The 14,447-nt window shown below is 42.7% G+C and overlaps 1 non-coding gene across 1 annotated transcript; it reads left to right on the top strand.

Annotated features, from left to right (window-relative positions):
- The first annotated feature begins 264 nt into the window (after positions 1–264).
- On the top strand, positions 265–378 carry LOC140288107 (U5 spliceosomal RNA). The gene has a single exon (XR_011912003.1). It is a non-coding gene; the product is annotated as a U5 spliceosomal RNA (small nuclear RNA).
- The last annotated feature ends 14,069 nt before the right edge of the window (positions 379–14,447 follow it).

Here is a 14,447-nt window from a genome sequence, read left to right on the forward strand (position 1 = left end):
GGAGAATTGCTTGAAAGAAACGCGACCCCGAATGAGCGGTCAGAACAAAGCCTCAATATGGGATTCTCGTGGTGTTTTTGTTGCTGCCTTGTCTTTTGCACAGAGTGAAAGACAAGGCAGCCATCGAATAGGGCCCGATTGTTCCTACTTGGTCAGCCGAGGAGCAAGGGGGGGGAGCAAGCGTCTCAACCAAGCAAAGCTCACCATGGGGAAGGTGGCTATGCCAACAAGCCTGATGCCCTGCTCCCGCAGTGACGGATAATCGTACTCTGGTTTCTCTTCATAACGTACAAGTCTTTCGCCTTTTACTAAAGATTTCTGTGGAGAGCAGCACTAATGAGTTGTTTCTATTATTGGCAGGCTTTACCTTTGCGGGTGAAGCCCTTTCTGTCTGTGCAAAAGAAATCTTCTTACTGTGCAGAGTGACTTCTCTGAGTAGAGTCGCCTTACTTGTTGCGACTGTGCCGATGTTCGAAGCTGGAGTGCAAAGTTGTTGCTTGAATGGTGCTTGCTGGAGCGTGCGGGAGTGCAAAGTTATACCATTTAAAAGGGCTGAAGAGTGCTCAGTGCAGCAGGTGGGCGACACTCTGGCCACCTTGAAAACCGAGGTTACATCCACTACCAGGGGCAGCCCAAGTTCTGCCGCAAGTGTGGTGAGCATGGGCACCTGGTTGAGGCTTGTACCAAGGTGTTATGTGGGAAGAGCAGAGAAATTGGACAAACTTTTGGAGAGTGTCCAAATGGCAGGAAATGTAATCTCTGTGGAGAATTAAATCACCTCTTCAGAGATTGCCCTAAATCTTTTGCCAACAAATTAAAGACGGTAAAGCCACAGTCAAGCCAACAAAGAGAAGGACCAAAGGTGGCAGTTGGTGAACAAAGTGAAGAGGTTGACCCAATAAATTCAAACTTCCCGCCAAAAGCTTGGATTGGAAGTGAGGAGCAAAAAGGGGAGGGGCCTGTAGAGGCCTCACCACTCAGTGTTGAAGTCTGTAAGAATTCACAGGCAGAGGGTGGAGCTACGCTAAATGAGGAGGAAGAGCAGACAGGTGAGTCTAGTGAAGATACTCACCTCCCCGAAGGTCAACAGAAGGTCAATTTGTTGATAGGCATTCATTTATTTCTTCACTTCTGATGAAGTTTCAACAATAAACAACAAACTTTGTATTATGAGAAAGAACCAGAATCATTCTTCAGGAATCCGAAAATAAGCTCTATTTTATGAGTTATGCACGAATTCGGATTCTCCTATAAAACGAATTCCTTAACTCAAACCAAGTTAAGACTGCTTTGTCCTTCATATTTATTCATGTCTAATCAAGTTTCAACGATAAACAACGTTGTACTTTGTAGAATGAGAAAGAACTTCTTCAGCAATAAGCATCTCTCGACATATGACGAAGTACAGACTTTGCTATAAAATTAATTCCTTCTATCAGCCTAACTTAAAACTGTTTGTCCTCCTTATTTATCCACTTCAAATCAAGTTTCAACAAATAAAAAAATGTTGTAGTTTGAGAAAGTACAACTTAATCTTCAGCAATCAGTATAAAAAGAGGTGCAAATGCCAACCATACATACCTAAAAGGTGGAGCGGAAGTATTCAGCTGCAAGTAGGTGTGAATGTTCGACTATAATTTGTAAAAAGCGGGTAAGAAAAGGTTCGAATGCCCGACTATATATTAACAAAAGCGGGAGGAGAGGTCTTCGGATGAGAGTGGGTGAGAATTTCCAACCATAATCTATAAAATACGGTGAAAAAAAATATGTGAATGCCTCATAGAACACTAAAAGCGGAAGTGTTCGGCTGCAAGAAGGTGTGAATGTCCGACTATATTTGGTGAAAAGCAGGTGAAGCAAGGTCTGAATGCCCAACCTTACATCATCAAAAGCGAGATCAGAGGTGTTTGGCTGCAAGAAGGCCATAGTTTGCCAAAAGCGGGTAAGGTGCGAATGTCCGACTAAATATCAACAAAATTTGGGGCGGAGGTCTTCGGATGCAAGTGGGTGTGAATATTCCCCCATACAAGTATGGTGGAGAGGAAGCTGTGAATAGCCGACCATAGTTTGGAAAAAGCGGGTAAGAAAAGGTTTGAATGCCCGAACATACACCATCAAAAGAGGGAGCGGAGGTGTTCCGCTGTACGAAGGTGTGAATGTCCGACCATAGTTGGTAAAAAGCGGGTAAGAAAAGGTTAAAATACCCGACTGTACACAATCAATAGCGGGAGCGGATGTGTTCGGCTACAAGAAGATGTGAAAGTCCGACCATGGTTTGTAAAAAGCGGGTAAGAAAAGGTGCGAATGTCCGACAATGTATGATCAAAAGAGAGAGCGGAGGTTTTCGGATACAAGAAGGTTTGAATGTCCCACCATAGTTTGTAAAAAGCGGGTAAGAAAAGGTTCGAATGCCCGACTATACACCATCAAAAGCGGGAGTAGAGGTGTTCAGCTGTAAGACGGTGTGAATGTCCGACCATAGTTGGTAAAAAGCGGGTAAGAAAAGGTTAAAATACCCGACTGTACACAATCAATAGCGGGAGCGGAGTTGTTCGGCTACAAGAAGGTGTGAAAGTCCGGCCATGGTTTGTAAAAACCGGGAAGAAAAGGCTCGAAAGCCCGACTATACACCATCAAAAAGGTTTGAATGTCCATCAATAATTGCTTTAAAACAAGAAAGTAAATTTTCGAATATCAAACCGCACATGATCATAAGCGGGAGAGGAGGTGTTCGGCTGCAAGAAGGTGTGAATGTCCACCCATAATTCATGAAAAATGGGTAAAAAAAAAGGTGCGAATGCCTAACAATACATTATCAAAAGCAGGTGTGAATGTCAGATCATAATTTCTAAAAAGCTGATGAGAAAGGGTGAGAATGCCCGACTATACACCATCAAATGCGGGAGCGGAGGTGTTCGGCTCTGAGTAGGTGTGAATGTCCGACCATAATTGCTGAAGAATGTGTTAGAAAAGGTAAGAATGCTGGACCATACATCATCAAAAGCGGGAGAGGTGGTGTTCGGCTGCAAAAAGGTGTGACTGTTCGACTAAAGTTTGTAAAAAGTGGGTAAGACAAGGTGCGAATGCCTGACAATGTATGATCAAAAGCGGGAGCGGAGGTGTTCAGCTGCAAGAAGGTCTACATGTCCATCAATAATTGCTAGAAAACATGAAAGAAACTTTTCGAAAATCAAACCGCACATGATCATAAGTGGGATAGGAGGTGTTCAGCTGCAAGGTGTTAATGTCCACCCATAATTCCTGAAAAATGGGCAAAAAAAGGTGTGAATGCCCAACCATACATCATCAAAAGCAGGAGTGGAAGTGTTCGGCTACAAGAAGGTGTGAACGTCCGACCAAAATATGTAAAAAGAAGTTAAGAAAAGGTTCGAATATCCAACCAAACATAATCAAAAGCGGGAGCAGAGCTGTTCGACTGCGAGTAGGTGTGAATGTCAGATCATAATTTGCAAAAAGCTGATGAGAAAGGGTGAGAATGCCCGACTATACATCATCAAATGCGGGAGCGGAGTTGTTCGGCTGTGAGTCGGTGTGAATCTCCGACCATAATTGCTGAAAAATGTGTTAGAAAAGGTAAAAATGCCGGTCCATACATCATCAAAAGCGAGAGAGGTTGTGTTCGACTGCAAGTAGGTGTGAATGTCCAGCCATAATTACTCACAAACGGGTAAGAAAAGGTAGTAGCCAGACCATATATGATCAAAACAGCGGAGGTGGTTCAGCTGCAAGAAGGTTTGAATGTCAAACTATAGTTCAAATATATTAACAAAACCTGGAGGAGAGGTCTTCGGATGAGAGTGGTTGAAAATTTCCAACCATAATGTATAAAATGCGGTGAAAAAAAGGGTGTGATAGAACACTAAAAGGTGGAGCGGAAGTGTTCGGCTGCAAGAAGGTGTGAATGTCCGACTATATTTGGTGAAAAGCAGGTGAAGCAAGGTCTGAATGCCCAACCTTACATCATCAAAAGCAAGATCAGAGTTGTTTGGCTGCAAGAAGGCCATAGTTTGCCAAAAGCGGGTAAGGTGCGAATGTCCGACTAAATATCAACAAAATTTGGGGCGGAGGTCTTCGGATGCAAGTGGGTGTGAATATTCCACCATACAAGTATGGTGGAGAGGAAGCTGTGAATAGCCGACCATAGTTTGGAAAAAGCGGGTAAGAAAAGGTTTGAATGCCCGAACATACACCATCAAAAGAGGGAGCGGAGGTGTTCCGCTGTACGAAGGTGTGAATGTCCAACCATACTTGGTAAAAAGCGGGTAAGAAAAAGTGCGAATGTCCGACAATGTATGATCAAAAGAGAGAGCGGAGGTTTTCGGATACACGAAAGTTTGAATGTCCTACCATAGTTTGTAAATAGCGGGTAAGAAAAGGTTCGAATGCCCGACTATACACCATAAAAAGCGGGAGCGGAGGTGTTCCGCTGTAAGACGGTGTGAATGTCCGACCATAGTTGGTAAAAAGCGGGTAAGAAAAGGTTAAAATACCCGACTGTACAAAATCAATAGCGGGAGCAGAGCTGTTCGACTGCAAGTAGGTGTGAATGTCCAGCCATAATTACTCACAAACGGGGGAAGAAAAGGTAGTATTGCCAGACCATACATGATCAAAACAGGTAGCGGAGGTTCAGCTGCAAGGTGTGAATGTCTGACTATAGTTTGTAAAAAGCGGGTAAGACAAGGTGCGAATGCCCAACAATGTATGATCAAAAGAGAGAGCGGAGGTGTTCGGCTGCAAGGTCTGAATGTCCAACCATAATTTGTAAAAACCGGGTAAGAAAAGGCTCGAAAGCCCGACTATACATCATCAAAAGCGGGAGCGGAGGTGTTCAGCTGCAAGAACATGTGAATGTTCGACCAAAGTTTGTAAAAAGCTGGTAAGACAAGGAGCGATGTCCCGACATTGTATGATCAAAAGCGGGAGCGGAGGTGTCCAGCTGTGAGTAGGTGTGAATGTCCGACCATAATTGCTGAAAAATGTGTTAGAAAAGGTAAGAATACTGGACCATACATCAAAAGCGGGAGAGGTGGTGTTCGGCTGCAAGAAGGTGTGAAAGTCCGACAATGGTTTGTAAAAAGCGGGTAATAAAAGGTTCGAATGCCCGAATATACATCATCAAAAGCGGAAGCGGAGGTGTTCGGATGCAAGAAGGTGTGAACGTCCGACCAAAGTTTGTAAAAAGCAGTGAAAAGCGAGAAAAAGCTTTTCGTGAGTTCTGCATGATTTGGGATTTTGCTTATAAAATGCATTACTTCACTCAAACTATGTTAAAACTGATTTGTCCTTCATATTTACCACGTCTAGAAAGATTTAAACAAAAAAACAACGTTGTACTTTGCAGTAAAAGAAAGAGCAAATCTAAAGTTTCAGGAATCCGAGTATAAGCCTGCTTTCATGAGTTCTGCACGATTTCGGATTTTGCTATAAAATGAATTGCTTTGCTCAAACCAAGTTAAAACTGCTTTGTCCTTCCATATTCATCAATGTCTAGATCAACTTCAACAAAGAAAAACATTGGACTTTGCAGTAGAAGAAGTTGAAATCCATCTACACATTGATAAATATGAAGGACAAAGCAGTTCCCACTTGCCCATAAGAAAATAAGCTTATTCTCGGATTCCTGATCCTTCAGTTTTGCTCTTTCTTCTGTCTATCTAGACATTGATAAATACCAGCCGAAACTCTGCTGCCGCTTTTGATAATTTATGGTTGGGCATTCTTACCTTTTCTTACCCGCTTTTTACAAATTATGATCTTACATTCACACCTACTTGCAGTCGAACACCTTCTCATCCACTTATGATCATGTGCGGTTGGGCTTTCGCACCTTTTCTTACCCATTTTTCAGTAATTATGGGTGGACATTCAGACCTTCTTGCAGCCGAAAACCTCCGCTCCTCTTTTGATCATACATTGTCGGGCATTCACACCTTGTCTTACCCGCTTTTTACAAACTTTAGTCGGACATTCACACCTTCTTGCAACTGAACACCTCCGCTCCCACTTATGATCATGTGCGGTTTGATATTCGAAAATTTTCTTTCATGTTTTCTAGCAATTATTGATGGACATTCAGACCTTCTTGCAGCTGAACCCCTCTGCTCCCGCTTTTGATGGTGTATAGTCGGGCTTTCGAGCCTTTTCTTCCCGGTTTTTACAAATTATGGTTGGACATTCAGACCTTCTTGCAGCCGAACACCTCCGCTCCCTCTTTTGATGGTGTATAGTCGGGCATTCTCACCCTTTCTCATCAGCTTTTTGCAAATTATGATCTGACATTCACACCTACTTGCAGTCGAACAGCTCTGCTCCCGCTTTTGAATATTTTTGGTTGGATATTCGAATCTCTTCTTAACTGCTTTTTACAAACTTTGGTCAGACACCTTCTTGCAGCCGAACAACTTCGCTCCCGGATTTGATGGTGTATAGTCGGGCATTTTCAACCCTTTCTCATAGGCTTTTTCCAAATTATGATCTGACATTCACACCTACTTGCAGTCATACAGCGGTGCTCCCACTTTTGATTATGTTTGGATGGATATTCGAAACTTTTCTTAACTGCTTTTTACAAACTTTGGTCGGACGTTCACACCTTCTTGCAGCCGAACACCTCCGCTTCTGCTTTTGATGATGTATGGTTGGGCATTCGCACCTTTTCTTACCCATTTTTCAGGAATTATGGGTGGACATTCAGACCTTCTTGCAGCCTAAAACCTCCGCTCCCTCTGTTGATCATACATTGTCGGGCATTCGCACCTTGTCTTACCCGCTTTTTACAAACTTTAGTTGGACATTCACACCTTCTTGCAGCTGAACCACCTCCGCTCCCGGTTTTGATCATGTATGGTCTGGCAATACTACCTTTTCTTACCCGTTTGTGAGTAATTATGGCTGGACATTCACACCTACTTGCAGCCGAACACCACCTCTCCCGCTTTTGATGATGTATGGACCGGCATTCTTACCTTTTCTAACACATTTTTCAGCAAATATGGTTGGAGATTAACACCTACTCACAGCCGAACAACTCCGCTCCCACATTTGATGGTGTATAGTCTCACCCTTTCTCATAGGCTTTTTCCAAATTATGATCTGACATTCACACCTACTTGCAGTCATACAGCTGTGCTCCCACTTTTGATTATGTTTGGTTGGATATTTCTTAACTGCTTTTTATAAACTTTGGTCGGATGTTCACACCTTCTTGCAGCTGAACACCTCCGCTTCCGCTTTTGATGTTGTATATTCGGCCACACAAACCTTTTCTTACCCTCTTTTTACAAACCATGGTCGGACTTTCACACTTTGTTGCTGAACAAGTCCGCTCCCTCTTTTGATTGTGTACAGTCGGGTCTTTTCACCTTTTCTCACCCGCTTTTTACCAACTATGGTCGGACATTCACACCGTCTTACACCGGAACACCTCCGCTCCCTCTTTTGATGGTGTATGTTCGGGCATTCGAAACTTTTCTTATCTGCCTTTTAAAAACTATGCTCGGACATTCAAACCTTCTTGTAGCCGAACACATCCACTCCTGCTTTTGATGATGTATGGTTGGGCATTCGCACCTTTTTTTACCCATTTTTCAGGAATTATGGGTGGACATTCACACCTTCTTGCAGCTGAACACCTCCTCTCCCACTTATGATCATGTGCGGTTTGATTTTCGAAAATTTTCTTTCATGTTTTCTAGCAATTATTGATGGACATTCAGACCTTCTTGCAGCTGAACATCTCCGCTCCCGCTTTTGATCATACATTGTCGGGGATTCGCACCTTGTCTTACCCGCTTTTTACAAACTTTAGTCAAATATTCACACCTTCTTGCAGCCAAACACCACCTCTCCCGCTTTTGATGATGTATGGTCCGGCATTCTTACCTTTTCTAACACATTTTTCAGTAATTATGGTCGGAGATTCACACTTACTCACAGCCGAACGCCTCCTTTCCCGCATTTGATGGTGTATAGTCGGGCATTCTCACCCTTTCTCATCAGCTTTTTGCAAAGCACAATTCAACAACAAGGTAATTCAAAGTGCTTCACAGAGACATTAAAACAGAAGCAATAAAAAGCATGATTTATAATTTAAACAAAAGAAGGAAATAAGAACAATAGATAAAATCAGAAAAAATCATATATATGAAAGATAAAATCAATAGTAAAAACATGATTCCATTTTGAAACTCAAGCTTATTCAAATGCAGCTGAAAATAGATGTGTCCTCAACCTGGACTTAAATACACTGAGTGTTTCAGCTGATCTGAGGCTTTCTGTGAGTTTGTTCCAGACATTTGGAGCATAGAAGCTGAATGCAGCTTCTCCATGTCTGGTTTTGACTCTGGGAACTGATAAAAAACCGTATCCAGATGACCTGAGGGGTCTGGAAGGTTCATAGTGGGTCAGGAGGTCACTGATGTATTTTGGTCCTTGGCCATTCAGAGCTTTATAGACCAGCATCAGAACTTTAAAGTCTATCCTCTGATGGACAGGCAGCCAGTGTAAAGACTTCAGAGCTGGACTGATGTGCTCCACTTTTTTGGTCTTAGTGAGGACTCGAGCAGCTGAGTTCTGGATGAGCTGCAGTTGTCTAACTGACTTTTTAGGCAAACCTGTAAAGATGCTGTTACAATAATCAAGCCTACTAAAGACGAATGCATGGACTAGTTTTTCCAGGTCCTGCTGAGACATCAGATCTTTTAGCCTTGATATATTCTTAAGGTGATAGTAGGCTGACTTTGTTATTGCCTTAATGTGTTTGTCCAAATTTAGGTCTGAGTCCATCACTACACCCAGATTTCTGGCCTGGTTGGTAGTTTTTAGATTTATAGATTGAAGCTCTGTGGTGACTTTCAATCGTTTATCTTTGGCTCCAAAAACAATTACCTCAGTTTTGTTTTTGTTTAGCTGGAGGAAGTTGTGGCACATCCAGTCATTAATCTCCTCGATGGATTTTCCAAGGGCCTGTACCGGCCCTCTGTCTCCTGGTGACATTGTTATATACATCTGTGTGTCATCTGAATAGCTATGGTAGTTTATTTGGTTGTTTTTTTATAATCTGTGCCAGTGGGAGCATGTAGATGTTAAACAGAAGAGGTCCCAGGATGGAACCTTGGGGAACTCCACATGTGATTCTTGTCTGCTCAGATGTAAAGTTACCTATTGACACAAAGTACTTCCTGTTCTCTAAGTATGTTTTAAACCAGTTTAGTACAGTTCCCGAAAGACCAGCCCAGTTCTCCAGTCGTTTGAGTAATATATTGTGGTCAACTGTATCAAAGGCAGCACTGAGATCCAGTAAAACTAAGACTGACATTTTTCCACTGTCTGTATTCAGACATATGTCATTAAACACTTTGGTCAGAGCAGTCTCAGTGCTGTGGTGCTGTCTAAAGCCTGACTGGAAGGTATCATAGCAGTTATTTTGTGTTAAAAAGTAATTAAGCTGTTGAAAAACCGCTTTTTCAATGATCTTACTTAAAAATTGGAGATTTGAGATGGGCCTGTAGTTGTTCATTTGCGTCTTGTCAAGATTGTCCTTTTTCAGCAGAGGTTTAATTACAGCTGTTTTTAGTGGCTCTGGAAACACACCTGACGTTAAGGACAAGTTCACAATCAGTAACAGGTCCGACTCCAAAGTCTTTGAGACCCCTTTGAAAAAACCTGTTGGTAGGATGTCTAAACAGCAAGAGGAGGACTTCAGGTGACGTAAGATGTCCTCCAGGTCTTTACTGTTAATGGGTTGAAAAAGTGTCATGGTGTTTAAACCGGTTTTCGGTGGACACAGTGCATATGCTGAACCTGCTGCTGATGTACCAACTGCTTGTCTAATATTTTGGACTTTGTCTATGAAGAATTTGGAAAAGTCATTGCAGGCCATGGTGGAATGGAGTTCAGTTGCCACTGACACAGGAGGGTTTGTAAGCCTGTCAACTGTAGCAAATAAGGCCCGAGCATTATGACTGTTTTTGGTGATGATGTCAGAGAAGTAGGATTTCCTTGCATTCCTCAGTTGTAAATTATAAGAGTGAAGTTTCTCTTTATAGATGTCATAATGAACCTGGAGATTTGTTTTTCTCCATCTGCGCTCAGCTTTCCGACACTCTCTTTTCCCATTTTTCACCAGTGTGGAATTTCGCCATGGAGACTTCTTCCTTCCAGAGATAACCTTCACCTTAATGGGAGCAATAGTATCCATAACATTTAACATTTTAGTATTAAAGCTACTGACGACCTCACTGACTGAACCCCCGGAAAGGGCAGGTGTTAAAGAGAAGACCTGGTTAAAGATCTTACTACTTTTTTCTGTTACACACCATTTTGAGATCACTGCTGTTGAGACATTTGTGTGCACTGAAATCGTACTCTCAAAGAAAAAAAAAAAGAAAACACAGGAATGGTCAGACAGGCCCACATCAGACACAGTAATCTTTGAAATGCTTAGACCCTTAGAGATCACTAAGTCTAGAGTGTGCCCCCTATTGTGCGTGGGCTCTGTTATATGCTGAGTCAGACCAAAGTTGTCCAGAGTGTTACTCAGGTCTTTAGTCCCTCTGTCCTGAGGGTTGTCCATATGGATGTTAAAATCACCAACAATAATTATACAGTCAAAATCAACACAGATCATAGACAACAGTTCATTGAGGTCTTCAGAAAAATATGCACAGTATTTAGGGGGCCTGTAAATATTCAGAAACAGGACTCTGGGTGAGGCCTTCAGCTGTATAGCCATATATTCAAAGGACTGAAAACTTCCAGGAGATAACTGCTTACATTGAAATGATTCATTGAATAAGACTGCGACCCCTCCTCCTCTCCTGCTCACTCTGGCCTCGCTGTTAAAACTGTAACCAGGAGGTGTTGACTCAATAAGAGCAGCAGCACTGTTATTTTGTTCCAACCAAGTTTCAGTTAAAAACATAAAATCCAGGGTGTGCTCAGTGATAAAATCATTATTTAAGAATGTTTTCCCAGCTAAAGACCTAACATTTAATAAAGCCAACTTAAGTGTTTTAGAGGTATTATTTGCCCCCTCGTGTTTGGGAGCAGTCTGTGGCACACAAGGTATGTTTACTTTATTTAAAGATCTTTTTGAGTGCAACTCTCTGTGTTTTGACTGGGTCACATTTCTCCTTCTGTCACCTAAAAGTACAGAAATTTTAAAATCTTCTAATGAACAGGGCCCCAGCTTGTCCTGGGAAAAGTCACGACTGTCAGAATCCACACAGCCTGGACCCCAAGGGGGTGGGGCTGGGGTCCGTCGCTTCAGCTGCTCTAGTAGGGGCGGGGCTCGGCGGGGAACCTTTGGCCGCTTTGGTTGGGGGTTTATGGGGGATAAAAAGGGATTGGGCTGGGGGGTAGATCTAAGCCCAACATTAACCCGTTCCATCATCTCCTCAGTGAATTTCAGGTGAGGGGAGGAGGAGGGAGAAAGGGAGGGTGAGGAGCACAAAGGTGCGAATGCCCAACCATACATCATCAAAAGCAGGAGTGGATGTGTTCGGCTACAAGAAGGTTTGAATGTCTGACCATAGTTTGTAAAAGGCGGGTAAGAAAAGGTTAGAATGCCCGAACATACACCATCAAAACAGGGAGCGGAGGTGTGCGCCTTCTTGAAGCCGAAAACCTCCTGAAATGTATGAGGTCATTGTCGGGCATTCGCACCTTGTCTTACCCGCTTTTTCCAAACTTTAGTCAAACATTCACACCTTGCAGCTGAACCACCTCCGCTCCCTGTTTTGATCATGTATGGTCTGGCAATACTACCTTTTCTTACCCGTTTTTGAGTAATTATGGCTGGACATTCACAGCTTCTTGCAGCCGAACACCTCTCCGCTTTTGATGATGAATGGTCCGGCATTCACACCTATTCACAGCCGAACACCTCCGCTCCCGCATTTGATGGTGTATAGTCGGGCATTCTCACCCTTTCTCATCAGCTTTTTGCAAATTATGATCTGACATTCACACCTACTTGCAGTCGAACAGCTCTGCTCCCGCTTTTGATTATGTTTGGTTAGATATTCGAACCTTTTCTTATCCGCTTTTTAAAAACTTTGGTCGGACATTCACACCTTCTTGCAGCCGAACAACTCCGCTCCCGATATTGATTGTGTACAGTTTGGTATTTTAACCTTTTCTTACCCGCTTTTTAGCAACTATGGTCGGACATTCACACCGTCTTACACCGGAACACCTCCGCTCCCTCTTTTGATGGTGTATTTTCGGGCATTTGAACCTTTTCTTATCCGCTTTTTACAAACTGTGGTCGGACATTCAAACCTTCTTGTAACCGAACACATCCGCTCCCTCTTTTGATCATACATTGTCGGGCATTAGCACCTTTTCTTACCCGCTTTTTACAAACCAGAGTTGGACTTTCACACCTTTTAGTAGCCGAACAACTCCGCTCCCGGTATTGATTGTGTACAGTCGGGTATTTTCACCTTTTCTTACCCCCTTTTTACAAACTATGGTCGGACATTCACACGTTCTTACAGCGGAAGACCTCCGCTCCCTCCTTTGATGGTGTATGTTCGGGCATTCCAACCTTTTCTTACCCGTTTTTTAAAAACCAGGGTCGGACTTTCACACCTTTTAGTAGCCGAACAACTCCGCTCCCGCTATTGATTGTGTACAGTCGGGTATTTTCACCTTTTCTTACCCCCTTTTTACAAACTATGGTCGGACATTCACACGTTCTTACAGCGGAAGACCTCCGCTCCCTCCTTTGATGGTGTATGTTCGGGCATTCCAACCTTTTATTACCTATTTTTTACAAACCAGGGTCGGACTTTCACACCTTTTAGTAGCCGAACAACTCCGCTCCCGCTATTGATTGTGTACAGTCGGGTATTTTCACCTTTTCTTACCCACTTTTTACAAACTATGGTCGGACATTCATACCTTCTTACAGCGGAAGACCTCCGCTCCCTCCTTTGATGGTGTATGTTCGGGCATTCCAACCTTTTATTACCTGTTTTTTACAAACCAGGGTCGGACTTTCACACCTTTTAGTAGCCGAACAACTCCGCTCCCGCTATTGATTGTGTACAGTCGGGTATTTTCACCTTTTCTTACCCACTTTTTACAAACTATGGTCGGACATTCATACCTTCTTACAGCGGAAGACCTCCGCTCCCTCCTTTGATGGTGTATGTTCGGGCATTCCAACCTTTTATTACCTGTTTTTTACAAACCAGGGTCGGACTTTCACACCTTTTAGTAGCCGAACAACTCCGCTCCCGCTATTGATTGTGTACAGTCGGGTATTTTCACCTTTTCTTACCCGCTTTTTACAAACTATGGTCGGACATTCATACCTTCTTACAGCGGAAGACCTCCGCTCCCTCCTTTGATGGTGTATGTTCGGGCATTCCAACCTTTTCTTACCCGTTTTTTACAAACCAGGGTCGGACTTTCACACCTTTTAGTAGCTGAACAACTCCGCTCCCGCTATTGATTGTGTACAGTCGGGTATTTTCACCTTTTCTACAAGTCTTTCGCAATGCCAGCTGGGGTATAGGTTCTTGTATGTTGTCTGACTGTTTGATTTGAATGTGTTGTGTAAGTGTCCTGTTGAATGTTACATGTTTGGGCTTTGACACGCTTCACTGTGGTTGTTAACTGTGTGGTGTGTCCTGAAATGTTATATGTTTGGGCTGTGTGACATGCTTAATGCTTGTCAGTAGCTACCCACTTATTCATATATAGCAACTGACAACATAAGAAGTCCGGACATACTTTGATAGTAGTTGTAGAAGTATCCTTATTGATAATAGATAAACTAATTCATAGTGATAGAACAGTAGATGAACAGGTGCCTGCACATGTCTCACGAAAATAAAATGGGTGTATGATTGCTGAAGGCAGAGCAATACTGCCAAACATATGAGTTCTTGTGGCAAACTTGATTCAGTGTCTTGACGTGTATACGCTGTGTCACTGACTTGATTGTCACAAGACACAAAGTGTGTTTCATAAGATCTGACCATTTTATTACGGGAGGATCAGTAAGTATGGATTCTGATGTGACTGATAAACCCATTCGTATCTTAAGCATAATCTAATACGTGAGACAACGCCCTGGCACACAATCAAAAAAAAAAAAGAGAGAGCGGTTTTGTGTCCCCACAGTCCATAATGTAGAAAAGAGAGAAAAAAGCCTTTCTGATTTGGTGTGTGTGCTCACAGTGCAGAATGTAGAGAAAAGAGAGAAAAGAAAGCCGTTTTGGTGTCACGGGTGTTGTGACTTACACACACATTTCTGAATTGAGAAAGGAAATTATTTTAGAGGAAGCACTAGAGTTTAGATCCCACATTTGTTGATAGGTATTCATTTATTTCTTCACTTCTGATGAAGTTTCAACATTAAACAACAAACTTTGTATTATGAGAAAGAACCAGACTCATTCTTCAGGAAT

The sequence above is a fragment of the Leuresthes tenuis genome, unplaced genomic scaffold (assembly GCF_036924035.1).
Source record: "Leuresthes tenuis unplaced genomic scaffold, fLeuTen1.0.hap1 SCAF_228, whole genome shotgun sequence".
Lineage (NCBI taxonomy): Eukaryota > Metazoa > Chordata > Actinopteri > Atheriniformes > Atherinopsidae > Leuresthes > Leuresthes tenuis.